This window comes from Martes martes, assembly GCF_963455335.1.
Source record: "Martes martes genome assembly, chromosome: 1".
In the NCBI taxonomy this organism is placed as follows: Eukaryota; Metazoa; Chordata; class Mammalia; order Carnivora; family Mustelidae; genus Martes; species Martes martes.
In genome coordinates this window covers 131,633,182-131,654,227 of record NC_137888.1, presented here as the reverse complement: position 1 = coordinate 131,654,227, position 21,046 = coordinate 131,633,182, and the positions used below count along the sequence as shown (strand labels likewise).

General features: G+C 42.7%; 1 protein-coding gene across 1 annotated transcript in view; it reads left to right on the top strand.

The window, feature by feature from the left end:
• Window positions 1-21,046, top strand: part of RFTN1 (raftlin, lipid raft linker 1) — a 196,258-nt gene that overhangs the window by 51,856 nt on the left and 123,356 nt on the right. The window lies entirely within an intron of this gene.

Below are 21,046 nucleotides of genomic sequence, written 5' to 3'. Positions count from 1 at the left end.
GGAAAAACAAACGATTCACTGACATTCTCAATTACTATTACTAGTGGATAAGACCCGTATACAGGCCCCAGACTTAGTGCATTTACTTCCCTGTCCTCCAACCAAACCTGTTTACCGGGTGTCTCCTGAATTTTCCCACTTCTCTACTTCTGTCAAACAAAAGAAAAAAACAAAAAACAACAACAACAACAACAAAAACCCTCAAACCTGTGTTATTTAGAGTATAACAAATTTTAATCCGGTAGATAATGGAGAGAATTTGATTTAAAATCCTTATAGAAGAAGCTGATGTGAATTAGCTATTGTGCGTTTTGATATTTGCTGATGGTGGAGGCGTTCTGGAAGGAAAAATTATTCTGGACTCACAGGCCAAATCTATACCATCTGAGTGAATTGAGGTAATTGCTCAGATTATATAGACCCTGCCTGCCAGATAATTGAGGTAAATGGGGTTATTAATTTGAAGTAGCTAGGTAATTGGGTCTGCCTCCCTTTGATAATGTAAACATGTTCACATTGTGTAATTCTGTAATTGCTTGAAAGGACTCTATTCTTTCTCTTGAAGCACCTGCTATTGTCTGTAGCTTGGCCATTGGGTTATAGTGTATTAGATTATTACAGACAAACCCCAGTACTTAGCCTGGGTTTCCTAGTGAAAAATACATACAGGTGTGTGTGTGTGTGTGTGTGTGTGTGTGTGTATAAAACTAAAAATGGGAATATAGGGAGTCTTTTAAAATTTAATTATTTTTGATAATTCATGAAAGAGTTTCACAGAAATATGTGCCTCCAAGGTAAATCACCTCAGAGTCTTTTTGAGGAGATGGTCTCCCCTTTATAAGACACTGTTTTCATTGAACCCTACTATAATGTCTATATGTGAATCTTACAAGAAAGTCATTATAGTAGAGTTTATTCCTCATCAAAAATGGTCATAGGACAGTCTGGTTCAGTTCATTAGCTGAATGTTGCCTATGCCACAGCATAGGCTGTGGTTTAGCTTTTGGGTCATGGACATTTGACTAGATCCATCATAGGCTTGCATGGGCCCATGTTGTCCCTGCCCCTGGGCTGCCTGAAGGTCCTCGATGGGCCTTTCCAGCTCGTTTTCCAAATGACTGAGTAGTGTGTTCTGAGACTTCTCTGGTTTATCCTGGGGCCAAGCCAGTGTTGTCTGTCATTTTGATTGAGAAGTCTGGCCATTCGAGAGTAGGGGGCCTTACAAAAGGTAAGAAATTATGGAGTGAGTGGGTGGGAGGGAGTGGACCATGTCATAGCTGGAGAGGCCACACGTCTCAAATGTTCTGAAACCTTCTGGCTCTAAAATATTCTTTCTGGTTTTAGACCTTACATCCTGAATTTTGGCTTGGAAATTGAGGTTCAAGCAATGTCTGCTCGTATGTCTCTCACATTCGTTATTTGTATAACAGGCCTTTGATATGATACTTTTACCCTAGCCAAAAAAGGAGAAAAGTGGGAAGAATATTCCAGTTAAAAAAATATATTCCCTACCCAACCTCTGAGTAAAATGTGAGGTTTTGATCTTGGCCAGTGATGTTGGTGGCTGACATCACCGATCCGCTTATTCTATTTCCTACTTCGCTTGGCTTGCTCAGATGTGGTCCGAAGAGGATGAGGACCGTTCAGACAAAAGTGGGATCAGCAAATTCAGATGAACTGCCCACCTGTGGCTCCTGAAGTCTTCCCTCTGGGCCGTGAGTTTATTTATAAACCTAATGGGCCTTGGGGGAAGAAAAAAATGAGGAAAGGAGAAATTTGTTCCTAAAATGAAAACCAAATATGGTTAAAAAGAAAAAAAAAACCTCCTGTGTGCAGTTTATCCCACCAGCCTCCAATAAAAGTACACATATCAAAACAACACACAGTAGATAAAAACCACATTGGAAAAAGATAAATTGAGACAATTCTGGTGTTCTCCAGGGCCAGAAGAATCCACATAATTTATTCTCTCTGCAGTGCATATTTTACATACCATATTATCTGATTTTGTATAATACTCATGTGTGATATCTTGATCATCTCTGAAACTCACAAATATTCAGACCAGTGCTGTGTCCACCTACAGTGTCGAAATGAACCCATCACTTGGAAAGTTCACGCTCTCAAAAACATCTTGGCTGTGGTTATCTGAGAAGAAAAAAATCACATTTAATTTTCTGAGTTTTCTATTTTAGGCTGCAAATGTCAGACAACTTAAAGTTACAGAATGATAAGCCTCTCTCCAAACCTATTATCTATAAATCTTAGAGCTTGCTTTTCTCTAGTATTTAAACAAATGGCCAACATTTCTATAGTAATATGCTCACTCTTCATTCTTTTTCTCTACCATGATGATATTGACAAAGTCATTACAGAGATAAAGGCCAGCTACTCAGACAAGGGAATTCTGAACAGGGACTAGAATTATTAAGAAAAATTTTGGAGAATTTTGAGTGTAGATTTAAGTTTGATTTTTAATTTTCAGTCTTTTGACATACTGGTAAAATGGACCTCAGTCTTTCACATGGGTAAGGGACTCTTCCTGTGAGAGTTTAGATGTCTGAAATACTTTGTGGACATTACTTAGTCTTTTCTGCTTCCATGAAGACTAATTTCATTCAGTTGAAGTCCTGGTTGGTTACTTTAGAGAATTCGTGGAGCTGAGCATTGCATTTTCAATTGATCTTCAGATTTCTGTATTTCCAACGTGCTAGGAAAAAAAGTGGAAAAACCCACTATACCTTTCCATAAAATAAGAGTAGCTATGGCATAAGACACTCTCCAGAGGAAACTGAAATTTATAGAAAGTAGCCATAGTTTTGAGAATTATTTCGGCGTCTTTGTGCTTTGTGTTTGTATGCATCCGAGTTTTTAGTTACTGGAACTTGACATCTAAATAAGAGGCTGTTACTGTGATATGTAAATAGAACGTATGGGTCGAAATGCTTGTCATTATGGAGGTTGGAAGGACAATTTACGATGTACAAAGACAGAAAACCTCACTAAATATCTGTATTGCAGAGCCGGTGCAAGAAGAAAGCTATAGGTAGATGGGCTTCTTGTGGATGAACAGAATCAATAACAAGTGAAAGGAAAAATTCACTTCACTGGTAGGGAAAATGTTTTCCAGATGTCAGCGAGGACAGTACTTTCTTCCTCCCCTGTGCCTCCACTTGGGCAAAGAATGCAACTACCTGGGGCCCCAACACCCTGGGCAGACTGGGCTTTAATCATATAGCAGGTTACATGCTATATTGAACTATTTCCATGCCTGCCCCCACTAGACTGGGTAAGCCCCCATTGGCCGGACACCTTGTTGGGCTGCCTTTTTTTTTTTTTTTTCCATCCTGGCATCTGGTATAAGCCTGGCCTTTGGCAGGTGCTTAATAAATGTCTAATGAATTAAGGCTTATTGATTAAAAAAAATCTTTTTATAAGAATTATTTATATTTATATTATAATAATCACATTTATTTATATACCATAAATATTTATATATTACAATTATGTAGTCATCTTATTTATTCCCCATCCCACTATGAGATTAGTAGATCAATTTTTATTTCAGGCAGCATTCACCATGTTCCATCAGAAGGAATGAAACAGAACAGTAAGATTTTATTTTTAATTCACAGAATTAAATAATGGTATTTTTTTTTTTGGTAAATTTATGGAGCTTATACTTCTGAACTTTGAGCTTAAGACTGTCTTGAGACTTTTGAGGCACCTCGTATATTCTTAAGGTATAATACTAACTGGTATTTATTGGGCATTTACTACGTCTTAGGCATCTAATCCTTTTGCTTTCTATAAAGCTTCTGTCAGGTAAATGCCGTTCTTGGCCCTTTTTATGCTTGGGGAAACAGAGGCGCAGAGAGATTTAAATAACTCACCCAAGGTCATTCACCAAGTGGCCAAGCCACTTGGTGAATTTGAGCCCAGGGAGTCTCTCTCCTCAGTGTGCTTTCCTGATCCCTGAGGAACACTTTGAGCTTCTTGGGAGTGGCTGACCTGCCCGCAGTGTTTATTGAAGGCACTGAATTTACCGAGACAGGCCGGTCCCTTGGAAGAGGCATCTTCTAGCCCTGTGTGGAAGCAGTAAGTCATCTGGGCTGGTAGAGGCCATCAAACAAATGTGGTGGACTGTAAAAGATTAAAGAGCCAGTTTTCCTGTCATTCTCCCAGAAAGTTTCACACATACTTGTTGAAGTTCTTACAGAGCGGACATCTGCCATTTTGTAAACTTTTTATTGACTCATAATACACATAGAGTATTTTGTTTTTACGAGGGAAGTGGTGCTTGAAACAGTCCTAACATCTCTGTGTCAGCCAGACGTGAGTCTAGCAGTTCTCAGAGTGCGGTCTGGGAACCCCTGGGGAGCTCCTAAGGGGCAAAACTCTTTCCAAATTAACGCTAAGGTCTTTATTCGCCTTATTCACTCATTCTCTCACAGGCGCACAGGGGAGTTTTCCAGAGGCTACGTGGTGTATGATGACATCATCACCACTTAATGTGTGCTTGGATAGTCTTGTTTTAAAAATGCCTTAGTTTTAGGGGCATCTGGGTGGCTCAGTAGGTTAAGCCTCTGCCTTCAGCTCAGGTCATAATCTCAGGGTCCTGGGATCGGCTCTTTGCTCAGCAGGGAGCCTGCCTCCCCCTCCCCCTCTGCCTGCCTCTCTGCCTGCTTGTGATCTCTGTGTCAAATAAATAAATAAAACCTTTTTTTAAAAAAATGCCTTTGTTTTAAGTTTTCTGATATAAAAAAATATCAACAGATATTACTCATGCAAACAAAAGATCTTAGGGAATCCTCAAGAATTTTTAAGAGTGAAAAAGCCATGCTGAGACCCTTTTTCTCAGAGTTTCTTCAATTGACAGTGTTTACTATTTTTGGTAATAAATTTATTCCGAATATACTTGAGTTTGTAATCCCTTTCCAATGTGTAAGAGGTTAGGTAAGATGAAATTTGCCTTAGAAAGAGAAACCATTCTTCTCTTTGAGCTGCCCCGCATCTTTTAGGGTACTCTCAAAGCCAAAGCCGGAGCAATGTATTTCCTAAAAGAAAAGGTTTCCTTTCTCCCATGGTTCTCCAAAGATTGTGTCTTCATTCTAAGTTGCAGAGCATAATTTGAGAAAGAACAGTCCCAGTTACTGTACTTGCTAATAAGTCAGCCTGCTGAGCTCCAGAATCCATTCTTTTCTGTGTGATCAAAACCAAGCTGCATTTCTCCTTCCTGACAGTTCATCCCCTCCGCTTCGAGGTTTGAAGAATTAGCTGCTCGTAGATTAAGTGCTCTTAATCAGTTCATCTTACATTACAATGTAAAGTTTCTCTTGTGTTCGGCAGAGAACTTGATTTTCATTTGATATCTGCGATCACGGACTAGTAAGTGCATTCCCAGGAAATTTCATGAAGAGCAATAGTAATGCAGAGCTGGGGTGGAGGTAGTGGGGGATGTGGAGCTAATTGATTAGTTTAGAATCTTCTAATTTCCATGAGGAATGGAGGAGCCCAATTTGTACTTCTCCTTGGCATGTGATTCTCACAGATTGTCTGATGTTTCATTATCATCTTGACAGAACAGCTGATGTATAATTCTGTTGAGTAGTATATCCGTTGTGTTTTTGCCATGTGCATTTATTACTTCATGATTAGATTATTTTGTCTCTATTAGTTGATTATCTGAGAGCCCGAGGAGGGAGCTCAGAGGAACGTACATCCCTGGGTCCTGAATTTTCAGTGCTTCTGGTCCTTTGAACACAGTGGACGCCTCCTCCCCCAATGATAATATACTGTAATATACTGGGCTTTGGGGACCATAAATGACTGGTGTTAATATCTTCTCCTAATAAAACTTTTGTGCAGAGTGTTCTCTTATTCAGCATTTCCCTAATCCTTACCCAGGACCAGCTTCCTTGCTTTCTGTCTGTCAACACCAGTTCTTCGCCTGGTTCCAGGGTTAATTTGCACGCTTGTCATCCTGGGGGTTTTTGTTTTCCTGCCCCCAACCTCTTTATGGAGCCTCTTAATGGATTTGAGAACTGCGGAGAGGAACGTGAGAATTTTCACATACACACACAAAGCTCAGGCGAACAAATCATGTTCCTTTGCCAGATAAGCCTCTTTGGTGTCCCCCAGCCCCTAAAAATAACATCAGTCCTCCAAGTGATAGTGAAAGAAAATCACCACAAAGCAGGCTCCTCGCCCAAACGAGCACCACCTAGACAGATGGGGATGCGTGTGTGCGGCTGTTTCTGCAGCTGTTCACTGGTCCCCGGTGCCCACGTACGTGAGCGAGGAGGCCTCGAGGGCCTCGAGGTCCTGTCTGGTCCCCAGACAGAGGCTGGGGCTGGAGCGGGGAGGCCTTGCTGGACGCCAGTCTTCATCTTCTTCAGAGGAGCTGGGGATTGTGCTGGGAAGCTACACTGTGTAGAGGAGGAGACCGGTTTGCTATCTTATCCTTCCCAGCAACTGGGTGTGTATTTGCTGTCCTTTTTTTTTTTTTTTAAATCTTTTATTCATTTGCAAGGTAGTTACTGAAGTCTGGTAATCAACTAGGCAAAGAGGAGGCTAGTTGTGAGGAGAAGAAAGGGAGCAAGACAAAGTCCTTGCCTGCCCAGAAGAGACACACTAGTAAACTGTTACATTAGCAAAAAAGTGCTAGATGGTGCCTTGAGATATGGAGAGAGGCCTTTGGGCAGGCTGGAGAAGCCTCTACTAGAAAGAGTTGTGGAGGATGAGGAGGGATTTTCTAAGCAGACGGGGAATGGGCAGGAGAGGAGGAAGGTGAGGTTGGGATCTTGTATTCCCCCATTCCTGCCATCATGCAGGCATTACTAAGCAACTGTGAACTCTTCCCTGGTGGGCTCAACCTGGGCCTAACAGGCTTTTCCAGAACATGGCTCCCAACAGCCTTTCCTGCAATCCACCTCAGACTTGAGTGAGCAAAAGTAGTAAACAACTCTGTTTGTTGCCCAGCAGATCTGAGCTATGGATCTGAGATGTAGCCTGGGGATAGGCATTCTAAGAGGGCCTGCTCTTCCCCGCCTCCCAGGTGACTGATGCAGATGTCTTCAGTGACAGTGGGGGAAAAAGTTTTCTGGCTGTTGATTTCTTGATTTACATAAGAACATTCCTGCAATATTATTTTAGTTTGTATTTAAAGCGATTTTAAATTCTAGGCTCTGATAATGATAGGCTTTTTACCTACAAAGCATGGCCAGTGGGATTTTTAAAAAATTGTGTAGGGATTGAGACAATTCTTTGTGGGGTTGCCTTGTGCCTTGTAGACATGTCACTTACCTGGCCTTCATCTGCTGTAGTGACCTCCGAGTCATTGTAGTAACTTATAGTGTCCCGTTGAATCTCTGGAATGTTTCCTAAGAGGGCAGTACCATCCCCTGTGGGAAACACTGGGCAGATGAGGGGTCCTGGGATTTTGGCAGGGGTTAGTGGGGTAGCCTTGTGTTGTAGCCAGACCGCTGGGCTGCTGGTGTAGGAGCATGTAGCTTGAGGTGGGCGTGGTGATTGGGAAGCCATAGGAGACTGCCTGAGGCTGAGAGCATGGCTATGGAAAGGGGGGAGGCTTAGAAAGTAAAGTTCAATGGATTCAACAAGATGTAGCAGCCAATTGGGTATAGAGAAGAATGAGAGGGAGAGGGAGGTGCTCGTTGTTATCCAGGGTCCTGGTTTGTACTGCTCTTGGATGTGATGCTATGGACCATGATGAGATGCAGGAGGCAGGGCAAGTGTTGGAAAGATGGGGTTTTGTTCCAAGCATGTTGGGTTCTGACTGCCTGTGGGATGTGCAGATGGAGATTTTTCTGAACCAGCTGCAGTGTGGGTCTGGAGCTCAGGAGATGGAGGCTTAGGAGAGTTGGGTACATGGAATTGTCTGGAAGGAAATGGTGGTGGGGTCATGGAATGAATGGGATGTAGTTCAGGCATGGAATTCCTCCTGGACTAGTTAGGAGAGGGAAACACGGAGGTGTGGGCAGTGCTGGCCCTGCTGATGCTGGAGACCAGGCCTCTGTGTTGTGATTCTCCCCAGCAGTGCCCAAAAATGTGGGTCCAGGATGGGAGAAGACTCAGTTCCCCATCTTGTAAAACGAGGGTCCCCTCCAGCTCTAAAGTCCCAACAGTGTGTTTACTGAATTGCCAAGAAACAATATATTGGGCATGAACGCAAGGAATCTACAGTCTAAATTTGAATAGAATGGGGGAGGGTAAGATATCTCAGTAGCTTCAGAGGAGGGAGGTGGTCCTGGATATTTAGTTCACTGTCTTATGGGGCTGTGGACCCTGCTCAGACACTCTGTTTCTGTACCTCAGCACGTATACATAACTGGCTTACCAGGACCGTTCCAGAGGCTAAGCCACGACCAGCCATCATGGTCTGAAACCTGGTTCAAAGCATTCATATTAGGGGTCAGTGACATCACTTTTAACTATAGAGGGAGCTTGCTTTCTTTCTTTCTTGGTCATTTTTTTTTTCTATTTTTAATTTTTTTTTCCAAGGGAGTTTGCAATATAAAGATCAATGTCAATGTAAAAGCTTTCTAAATACACCATATAGCTCAGACGCCTGAAAAGTTTTGGAAGTGTGGACCAAGTACAACTTGAGAACTTTTATATGAGTTCTCCCGCATCCACGGTTTCACTTCCCGGGTTTCCGGTTGCCCGTGGTCAGCTGCGGTCCAGAAGCAGATGACCTGCCTTCTGACTTCTCATCAGAAGGTCAGTGGTAACTTAACATTACGTCACGGCACCTGCATCACGCATCTTGCTTCATCTCATCATGCAGGCCTTCTCTCGTCTCTCATCACCACAGGAAGAAGAAGAGTGGGTACAGTAAGATAAGATATTTTGAGAGAGAGACCGACCCCATTCATGTAACTTTTACTATAGCATGTTGTTATAATTGTTCTATTCTATTCTTATTGTTGTTTGTCTCTTACTGTGGCTGACTTATACATTAAACTTCATTGTAGGTGTGTATGTAGAGGAAAAAACATAGTACGTGCGGTTTCACACATCCACGGAGGGTCTCAGACCATATCCCCCGCAGACAAGGTGCCACTACTACAGTGAAAGAAAAACGAAATTGCAATATACATAACAGATTAAGGACTAATACCCATCTTATAGAAGACTGTACTACGAATCGCTAAGAAAATGATAAGCTGTGCTATGAAAAAATGGGTAGCAGGGAATCTTAGCTGAAGATTAAGAAATATACAATTATATATGTATGTATTATATATAAAAATATTCCCAACTCAAGACTAATTACAGAAATTCAGAATAAAGCAACAGTATCATTTTCACCTTCTGGATTAGTACTGTGGGGAAATACACGGTCTCACTCCACAGATCAGTAAGACAGTTGTAGGGCAATTTGGCAATCGCTATTAAATCACGTGCCTTTGAAGATGTCTCAATGTGGGATTTTAGAAGAGCATTAAAAATGATTACCATTAGGAGAACAGAGGTGAAGGGGGAAACTTTGTCACTTCCCCCAGGGGAAGTGCACTCCACATGTTGTTCATACTGGCCACAGAGGTCCGCCACGACATCCTGTTAATCTGGCTGTGACTTGTCCTCTGCCTCCCACCTCTGCACTGTGGGCCAGCAGTCCAGCGACATGGAGAAGGTTGGTACCTGTTATTTGCGTTTGCCCAGCTGAACTACAACAGCCCCCACTTTATCAATGTCTTTGAAGATCACTGTTAAAACTTCAGTTTGAAAATTGGATTTGCTGTTAAGCATTTGCTCTGTTTATTTTCTTGTGTCCTACCCTGAAACGAAGCAGGTCTGGTTCCGGATGGTTATCTATAATCACGATGCAGTGATCCTTAGTTTTCTTCTCTTCCCGTTATAAACGTGTGACTCGCATTCATGCTGTACTTCTTTTTCCAGTCAAGAATACACTACCAAATTTACTGAAGAAATAAACATGGCATTTTTGAGAAAGGTTTTGTCCACCTGCCTGTGATCAGCCTTTCAAGGAAAGCACTGATGCAGCAGCTGATTCCTGATGGTGCTTGAGCAAACCACGGAGCCTAAAAAGGAACACCTATGAGGCACACAGTTGTGCAGAAACAAGGAGTCTTATGTTGTGGTCCTGCTGCATTTGTTATAGTTTTGTGGGATGGTAAAAAGAGCACTGGATCGTGAGTCCAGGGGTCTTTTATAGTCCTGATTCTGCGGCTAGCTGTATGTTCATAGCTAATTGTTTCATCCCTGTGGACATCACTTTACAATCCATGAAAATGAGTGGGCTGGGTTAGGTAGTTAGAAAGAGTTCATAGTTAAGGGCATAGGTTCTGAGTGATTGAATTTGAGGCTTGGGTTCATGAGTTACCAGCTGTGCAGCCTGAGGAATGTACTCAACCTCTCTGATCCAGAGTTTCCTTATCCTTAAAACGAAGGTCATAGAGAGGTGGTTGGAGTATTAAATGAGGATGCCTGTAAAGCACCTAAAACAATGTCTTGTGTATGGCATATGTCTAGTGGATGCTGGCTATCATCGTCATCATTGCTGTTACTTCTTTCTTCTTTTTTTTTTTTTTTTTTAGATTTTATTAATTTATTTGACAGAGAGAGAGAGAGAAAGATCACAAGCAGGCAGACAGGCAAGCAGAGGCGGGGGGGGGGGGAAGCAGGCTCCCCGCCGAGCAGAGAGCCCGATGCGAGGCTCGATCCCAGGACCCTGAGATTATGACCTGAGCCGAAGGCAGAGGCTTTAACCCACTGAGCCACCCAGGGGCCCCCATTGCTGTTATTTCTAAGGACACTACTCTTATCATCATCTCTAAGGACTTTTTCAGCTGTAAAGCACTTTGAAACCATGATTCTCAGAAAAGCGATTCAAAAGCAGTATCTAATCTCTCAAAGACTAAGTGGAAAGAGGAGGCTAGTTGGGGGGAACAGGCAGTATAGTGGTCAGGAGGCAGTTGCCCCATCTGCAGCTTGCTTCTAGGTGCGTTCCTCCACACCCAGGTGTCGCCCCCCGCCCCCCCCCCCGCCCCCGCCCCCGAGGCTGCCACCCGCTTGCGGCCGGGGCCAGGGTAGGGAGGCAGACACTGTTCCTGCAGCCTCCCCTTTTCTGCGGTAGCTGAGGACAGAATTTTAGGGCTTTTTTTCCATTTTATTTATTTATTTATAATATTTATTTGACAGAGAGCACAAGCAGGGGGAGCGGCAGAATGAGACAGAGAAGCAGGCTCCCCGCGGAGCAAGGAGCCTGATGCGGAACTCGATCCCAGGACTCTGGGATCTGGGATCTGGGATCACGATCTGAGCAGAAGACAGGCTCTCAAGGGACTGAGCCACCCAGGCGCCTCCTCACTCTTTCATTTTAAAAGTTACACCTACAGTGCTTCCAAGTGGAGCTGCAGGCAGAGCAGGCAGGGTCGGGGGCCGGGAGTGAGGGGTGGCGGTAGAATTTAGGATCGGAGTCCTTGTTGGTGGCTGTTAGGAGAGGAATTTAGGATGCATAGATGAGGAAACAAAGGGAAGAGACTGCAGTGACCTCTAGGTTTATGCCTCCTTCAAGAAATATTGTTTTTCTTTGCACATTTAACTTCACAAATCTGGGATGGATTCAAAACAGACACGGGGAGTGGTCAGAACAGGGGTGACATATTTCTGTCCCGTCTCCTGCCGGATGCCTTCCTCTTTACCATCCCTTTGTCGTCTTCCTTTTCTGGGCACCCTTTGTGTTCAAGGCTCTGACTGGGTCTCCTGCCATAGTTCCACCTCTTTTCTCAAATCAGCTCCTTTATTCTTTTATTCCTTTTGGGCCATGGTTAATGTGCCTCAGTAGGGCCTTCTGCTGTCCTTCTCCTGCTGGTTCCTGGTTACTCTTACAGATGGTGCCATTTTCTGGAACTGGCACTGTAGGCTTCCCCAGTCCCATTGCAGCCGTGCCCCACCCATTCCTCCTCGCGTTCTGTGGTATGGAAGTCTGTGGTAGCGTCTGGTGCAAATCTGGTGCTTTCCTTGTTTTTTTTTCTGAGTCCTGTTGCTCTAGACCATTGGGGGTCCATGTTCAGAAACCAATAGAAGTTCAGACCAGCATTTAAAAGAACATTGCAGAAAAAATTGCAGGCCTGTGTTTAGGCTGAGAAATCATAGCCCTGGGTAAAAACTAAAGAATATTGATGTACAGCTTCAGTGGTTTCAGACATAGGATCCATTTACAGACATGGAGACCTGTCACGCTTGGTAACAAGTATGGAGATGCTTAGGGTTATTAATAATAATAATATGGACGATAATGATTTTAGCAGCTCCCATAAACAAAAGAGCTCCAGGTCTCAGGTCCAGTTCTAGTGCGTTATGCGCATTATCTCACTTACTCCTCATGCCAGCCTAATGTGATGGATACTACTCTTATCCGACACAGACACAATCGAGGCCCATTAGGGTTTATAACTCACCTGAAGTCCTACAGCTAGGAAGGGGTGGCAGTGAGATTTAAACCCAGATAATTTGGTGGGGGGATGGGCAACATGGGTGAGGTGGAGAGGGAGATCCAGGCTTCCAGGTATGGAATGAACAAGTCACGGGGATGAAAGGTACAGCACAGGGAATGTAGTCAGTTGTATTAATAGCATCGCATGGTGACAGATGACAGCTCCGCTGGCGGTGAGCACAGCATAACAGAGAAGAGTTGTCGAATCACTATGTTGTACGCCTGAAACTAATGTAACATTGTGTGCCAACTCTACTTCAATTTTAAAAAATAATAATAAAAGAGAAAGTAAACCCAAGTGGTTTGGCTCCAGAGCGGGAGCCTTGACCAGCACAGGGTCTGTCTCTCTGCCTTAGCCAGATTTGATACATCACCATCTTTCTACCCTATAATTCAATGCCAGATTTCTGTTCTCTGTTTACCTAGTAGGATCTGCACCATTTAGAAATAAGACAAACTATACTGCAGTTGTAAAAAAGTAATAATAATACTCACTTCTTACACGATGTGAGGATTCCTAATGTCATGAAGCCACCCATCCTATCCCCAAAGAAACCAGGTAAGGAAACCCAGGAAGGGAGACAGCTCTGTTAAGTCCAGTCATGAAGACCTCACACATGAGTTTATTAAGGGCGTGAGGGAAAATTTGTATCTCTCGGATATAACATGAATCATCTAGAAGATCCAGTACAAAGCACTTCCAGGCACTCAGCAAAACAGGCTGGAGGGCTCACTATCTCCTGATATTTCTGATATGAATTATCTCAGCCAGGATGCTGGCCAGCTGGGAGCCCCTGGCACTCATTTCCAGATTTACCAGAGCAGTGATTCCCAGCTTGAGAGCTCCCCGCCGCCCCAGCTTGGGATATGGGGGGAGAGGTGTTACTCAGGAGGGTGTATGACCTGCTGATGGAGTAACAACAGAAAAATGGTGAGAACCTGCTTGCTCCAGAGAGGTAATCACTTTAGAAGCCGGCGTGACTGTGTTACTAGAGATTCTCGAAGAGCGGGTATTCAAGGGTCTCAGGGACTAAAATATCAAACGCGAAGGCAGCACAAGGTTTTGCTTTCTTCCACCAATTTGAACTGGCGACAGCTAGTAAAAAGAGATTTAATATACATGACGCAACATTACCCATCCGATCCCACACTATAAATATTTTTGCAGCTTTTCCCCATTCCTTGGTGTTACAGCTTTATTTTGGGAAAAGAAGTGACCTTATTCATAACTGTAGTTAAAGGATGTTTAGTAAGGAATTAAACTGACACCTTAATAAAGGCAGAGAAGTGATCACATGTTTTGGGCTAAAATTAAAGGAGTCTAGTTTAAAAAAAAGATTCTAGAATGGATCTGCCCAATAGAAATATAAGGTGAACCATGGGTTGATTTAAGGTGTTCTAATAAGAATTTTAAATTAAAAAATTAAAATAGGTAAATTCATTAGTAATTAATAGGTAAATTAATTTTAATACAATTTATTTAACTCAGTATATTCCAAATGTCATTTCAACATGTGATCAATAAATTTTTATCAAGATATTTTACATTCTTTTTTTTTTCCATATGAAGTCTTTGAAGTTGTGTGTGGTTTACACCGAAAGCACATCTCGCATTCACACTAACCACATCTTGAGTGCTCAGGAGTGATGCGTGAAAGGAGGAAAGAAACAAGGGGGGGGGGGAAGAAATGTTAGCAAAAACCTGAAGATGCCTTATATAAACTCATAGATGCCTCTGACACCCTCTTTGGCAGTCTCAAAGGCCACACTTCCTGGTGGTCCTTTTCCATAAATTCACACTGACAAGTCAGGAAAATCCTTTCTCCTGCCTGGTTAAAATCTGTCTTTCCCTTTTTGTGCCAACTGTTGCAGATAGATGACATTTTTCTGGATGTAAATAAAAAATTCTGCTCCCTCCTCCATTTCTTCTCTGTTATTCCGGAGAACCTCCCTTGGCCATTTGCTTTCACCTAACCCTTCCACCTAATTTCACTCTCCAGCTTTTCTCCTCCTCCGTTGGAATCCATGAGAAGGCAGCTGAGAGGGACACACAGGCATGCAGAGACCCTAGACACTATTTGGGACTCCATTTTTATAGTGGGAATCAAAATACCTCTTAAAATTGGCCTCCTCAGGCATCAGAGATCCCCATCTCTTCCACGGGCAAAAAATAAACCAGAGTGCTGATGACAATTTTGCATGCAAATTGGTTAGCGGAGCCCGGGGCTGCTCAACTTGTGTGTATGATTTTCTATTTCCGTGCACCAAATTGGGAGTTTGCGCATGAACGCAGTAATTGTTCATGCAAAGCTGAAAATGCAGGTGTGGAAGCCTTTTTTAGAGTAAGGGAACTGTCTGGCCTGAGTTCTCATTTGACTCAGTTTTGTTGCATCTTTTGCAATGTCATGTAGTTAAGAGTGTTATTTATTAAAATGCATTTCCAAGATATGGAACTTTTTGTAAGCCTTATGAATGTTTTTGTATGTCTCCACTATGGCGAGGAAAAGGAGAGTCCGCCAAGGTGAACTTGCTATTGTGTCTGGGGATAGTGCCTTTGAACCAGCAAGTGGATTTCCTTTGTGGGCAGGAGATGTGCTAAGCTCCCAGATGGTGGAATTTATTCTTGTCATAAGATCTTGAAACTATTCTTGCACATGGTGAATTTTTGTGCTTTCCAGCAGTTTCTGTAGTGCATTATTTTATTATTTCATATATTTTTATATTATTGTGTTCACAAATTTAAAAAAATTCTCCTAAGCCAAGACTTTATTGATATACCAATGTGAAACTCTATTATAGACTTGAGACCTTTGTGATAATAAATCAAGGTAAAAAGAAACCAAAGTTTTCTCTTGTGGCTTGAGTTAATGATAGACTGAAGTGTGCTCATGACTTTGGGGCACCATCCGTTCAGGAAAAAACATTTTTTTTTTCCATTTTATGTTGTTTGGGGTTAGGATTCCCAGTCACCTCTTATCTATAACCACGGTCTTTTGTCTTGTCACTATTTGGCCATCTCTGCAAGGTGACAGTTTTACATTCTTCCTTTGCTTTTGTTGTCATATCCCCATATGGTTTTTCCTTCAGGTCGGAGGTATGGATCCAACTCATGTTTAAAATTGCTACTTAATAGTCTGTAGTAGGGATGAGCCATGGCAGAGTCATGGCCATTCCACCATTGAGGGATTTCATTGTGTGCATGTAGGGAAGGAATGAAAATGCCACTTGGCTGCTTCAGACTTGAAAAATGCGCCATGTCCCTTCTTGTTCTGAAAGGGCTGACTGCCTGGCTGGCTCTAATGGGGTTGGCCCACGTGGGCGGTGGGGAGAACATGTGTGGGAATAGGGGACCACGCGGTCTCCAGGGTCAGGATGTGTTTGCTGGCTCGTATACTGCCCATTTTAGGCACTCCTTTGGTTCCTTTAGCTTCTTTGCTTTCAGCACACCTGAATAAGAACATATCAGGGCAATCATGCTTCTTAGTTGATTCTCCACAGCAACTTGTAAAGGTGCATTATTTTTTGACATGCCTTCTCTGAGAACTTGGCCGCAGTGACATTATTTTTTCCAGTACTGATTACTTTTATACAAAGTCTTCAGACGTTATCCTAGAAATCCATATAGGGTCCCATTTACATTCTAAACAGTTTCATTTCCATACTGTTTGTACATATTCATTAGTGGCTGGTCTGGGATGCAATCAGTTTATTGTACTCTCAGAATCAAAGAGAACTACATGGAGTGTCAGCTCTCATGATGATATCATGCTCAATTAGGAAAATGGCATAAAATACGGACAACGAGCTTCCCTTCTGACTTGTGCTAAGCTCTCCTTGGGTTTGGTGTGGCCCAGTTTGAATAGAAATTCTGAAGACTTTTGGTGATCCTTTGCATCTTCTCTTCACTAGAAAAAATATTTTTAAGTACATGAAATATTTTATTAATACTCTGAGTTCAGTTTCTAGCCCGTTGCTTTTAATATTTGAATACCCCACCGTGAAATCCAAGCAGCGTGAGGCCTGTGTCGCTGGAAGAGCTCTCTTGATGAATCTTCGCCTGGGTCTTCTCTGACAAAGTGGACCAGTGAGATGAGCAGTAATGCCATCTTTTGGGTTTGAATAATGGGTACAATCAATGGGAATTATTCAGCACTCTCCTTCCAACTTCTAGACACTGAATTTTTGGGGGATGTGATGTTGTGTGTGTGTAATTCAGTGACTGCGGGTGAGCCTTTGAAATGACAAGCAAACCAATAACAACTTGACTCCCCCCTCCCTCCGCCCTTCACTGTACACATGCGCACACGCGCACACACGTGCACACACCTGTTATCACAGCCTCTGATAGTCTGATGCTTCATAGTCATTTGTAGTCTTGTGGCATGCATTGAAGAACTCATTTGATGAGACATCTGTTGCTTTACCAGTTACTCCGTGATTGACCTGTAGAATCCTAGATTTTATATTAAGCTTAAAGTAGAATTTTAAGTTTTCCTGAGATTTTCCCCTTGAGTTATCGATGACTTAGATATGGTGTTGAGAACTGTGTTTTATGAAACCTGATTGGTGGCTGCCAAAGGCCACAGGGAGAGGAAAATGGGGAGAACTTGCTTAACAGAAATGGGGTTTCCTTTTGGGCTGAGGAAAATGTCTTAGAAATACAGAGAGGTGATGGTCGTATGACATTACGAATGTACTAAATGCCACTGAATTGTTCACTTTAAAATGATTGATCTTATGTGGATTTCACTTCAATTAAAAAAAAAAAGAATAAGTAGTGTTTTAATGGTGTGGTCTTCTGGACCTGGATAGGCTTTATATTAGTTTTAAAAACATGAATTTATTTGATAAGACGGTGACAGAAATCTGAATTCGGAAAGCCTCAAAATGAGAGTTTTAACTTATTCTGCAGCTTTAGAAATGACACAGACAGAAGACATTGGGCTGCAAACACTATTTTAAAAATGGAATTCCTATTCCTTACGTATATAATAAAAAACCCACATTGAAAAATGATTGATTTTAGCATTTCGCTAAATTAAAGCCACTGCAGAGCCCAGGCAGACTGATGTTATAGAAATAGCGGCCTTCAAGGAACTTTAAAAAGAGAGAGAGAAAGAGAGATTTGGTTGAACAGTGTCATTATCAGCTTTACCTGTGAGGGAAATTACCCGAGGGGGATGGTGTCGTTCTCTCAGGTTTCGCTCCCTGGTATTGACAGATCCATTAGCAGATGTAATTAGAAAAGCAGAGTTGGACTTTGAATAATTAGGTTAAAGTCACACATGATGGCTGAGCCAAATCACAGAAGCTGTTGCCGTTCAGCCTTCCGTTGCCTGCTGTAGGGTGGAGAGAAGTGTGCGGGAGCCGAACACCGCTGGTTTCCTTCTTGTCTGGGAACCTGGCGCTTTCCCAGCAAGAAAGTTTCAAGGGAGCAAAGCCGTCACTTTGGGTCTTCTGCGGATGTCTGAAGGACTTTGTTTCCAGGGAATAAGTGGGGCACAGAATGTTTTTGCTAAACAAACATAGTCATAGCAAAAACAAAATCTACTTCATCCCAGGAGTGTTAAGAAATGTGTGGTTTTGTGGCTGAGGTTTCTTTCCCCTTGTTTGCATTCCTTTTTTTTTTTTTTAAACCCCTGGAATAATGGTTTATTTATTTATATGAAGTTATTTTCTGAAAGGAAAACAAAACGCTTATTCCAAAAGATCTCTGGACTCTCATGCCACCCCAAATACCTTTCCAGCAGTACTTTCTATATTTTGATTTTTTAGAAATCAAAAGCCTGTTATTGGTAATTGAATGAGGAAAAAAATATTTCGAAGGGATTCATACTGTAGTTATATGGCTCTAAACTTTCTGTTCATCTCTACATGAGCATAGAGGAGAGAAGAATTAGGAAATAGGGGGCGGTGTCGAATATGTACAGGTGTAGCCTTGAAGGCTGACATGAATTGTGATGATCTGGGAATGAATGGAATCACAAGCTCTTCAGTACATGATCGAGGTTCACACCGTTCCTTGACAGTGTGAGGATCAGGGACAGGAAGGAGTAGGGAAGCATCCATCCCCCTACATTTATCAAATGCCCCATCCAGACTCTGCAACCTACCAGGTCTTGGCTTTGGGCCATATGGGCTTGAAAATCAAATGGGAATTACTTGCCAAATCTAAAGATTAGCAGAGTTTCTATGAGGACCAAGACAATGGAGTTCTTTAAGGTAAGAATTAGAAGTTCTGGCACCATTGGGCCTATGTTCCCATTGGCAGTAACCAGGCTGGAAGGACACAATGCCGCCCCCTTGGTGAGATGGGGCTTTGGTAGTCATTATTCTTCCCATAGCTCTGTCTCTCATTTGCTTTATCCGTCCGGCTCCTGGCGGGCCCCAGTCCCTGGCCTTGTGCTCTGCCCCAGAACCTCTATCAGGTCATGAGATAAGAACCAGTTCCTGCCCAGGCTGCTGGGAGAGGCCAGCTGGAGAACTGGGCTTTGCACAGCAGTAGGTCCAAATCCCTGTGTCGGTGAAGATACACCTCCCTGAGTGGGAGCACAGGGAGCATCCAGCCTAGTCCCTGGGCTTGAAGACTGATTCCTGTCGATAAAGACTTGGGAACTTGACGGATTGGAAAACGTGATCTTCAGACAGACACTGGGCCCTAACGGTGGCATTGCCTCAGATTGGAGTACCATTGGCCAAGACAGCATCATCAGTGTCCCTCGTCTTCAGAATATGAAGGTTCATATTTAGAAATTTTAACGAGATGAGGTGACTTCTGTAGTTCAGTCCTGGAGAGGACTCCTGATAAAACCCCAGGAAGTCAAAGGAACTTCAGATAACTCACACTGTTGTCCTTGTAGCTCTCCACTGGGAAGAGAGGAACCCATTGTCCCCAGGGATGCTTCTTAAAATACCCCTTTCCTCTCCCAGGACTGCGCAGGCATCTCTTCCCTAGAATGCCCCTGTAAAGCTCCCCACACTCCCAGGGACAGTCAGAGCAGACAACATTCTTTCCTAGTGCCTGTGATGGGCAGAAGGCTGGGACCCTCACAAACAACAGTGATTTTTATTCTACCCTCCTAGCAACAAACTGTTTTCGTGCCTCCCTCTCTCTCCATCTTTCCACCCACCCGCACCTGTGGTTTGTCCTTATTCTCATTTTTGCCTCTAGTTTAGAGGAACTCTTTGAGTTCGCTTTGTAAAGCATTTATTATATTATCTGATATCTTTTTTTTTTTATTTAGAAACTGGGTGTTACTCTTCAAATTGAATAATGAAATCATTGCATTTTAAAGCTGGAAGCTCCCTTCAGAATTGCTGATCCAGGGGCTTTGTTTTATAAACAATGGACCCGAGAGATGGGGTGGGAGTTACATGACTCGCCCAAGGTTACATAATTTGTAAACGAAGTCAGGCAAATCTTACAAAACAAAAATAGTAGAGAGGTTATCCTGGTGGGTGGGGTGAGATTTAGAGCAAGAGGCTACAATTGGTATGTCCATCCAAACAGATAAGTCATTCCTTCCTTTATTTTTCCAGGAATAATACTGGAGAATTGGTCAGTTTATAAGAACTAGGGTTTTTCTGAAGGTGAAGGTTCAAACAGAAACAAGAAATTAAGGCCCTTAATCATATTTACAACAAGAGCTTTTTTTTTTTATTGCAACGAGATTGTTGAGATTCATTTTTATTTGTTTTTTAACCATGAAGCTAAAACTTACTTTGCCAGCATGCATACCAAAAATTAAAGCCATAAAATTTCTGAGTTTTGACAAGAGATACATCTTGAGATTTTAAGATAAAAATTTTAAAGGTATGATGTTTTATTCAGGGAGCATTTAACTAGAAAGTGGTTGATTGACCCCTGTTTTGGGGGCACTGATCTGTAAGCCTGGAGGGTAGGGGGAGTGGGTGGAAACGGGGAATGATTTAGTGGCCCAGCACCACGGTGTCATCACCAGCCCCAGCTCACCGGTGTCCCCATCCACCACTGCGACCACCACTGACCATGATCTTTTGGAGCTTCGTCAATTCCACGTGCAACGTCCCATTTGACTCTTAGAGCTGCTGTATGATGTTAGTAGGCCCATTTTAAACAAGGAAACTGGGTTTTCACGTGCCCAGGATTAACACCAGTGAGGAATATAGCTAAAATCCCAGATCTTCTCAAAGCACCAACTGCTTTTACTTTTTTATTACAGCACGATGCATAAGGGGGAACAAATCTATAAATGATCAGCATCACAGGAAAGGCTTATTTTATTATAGCGATAAGAGTTTTGAGATACTTGAAACATTTACAAAACACTGCACTGTGGAGACTGGCTGAGTGGGTGGTCTCATATTGGTTGACTCATACACACTTTCATCAAAGTGGAGGGCTGCCTAGTATTTTTAGGTTTGATTGACATTGTGAAATTACCTTCCAAAAAGGGCTCACCCACCTACCAAAAGTCTGTTCAGTTTTGCGAATGAAACAGCCAGCATCGATGCCATACACAGGGACTCTCGTTTGGTTCAGCCACTTTGTGATCTAAACCTGCCCCTGTTCCCTTGGCACAACCC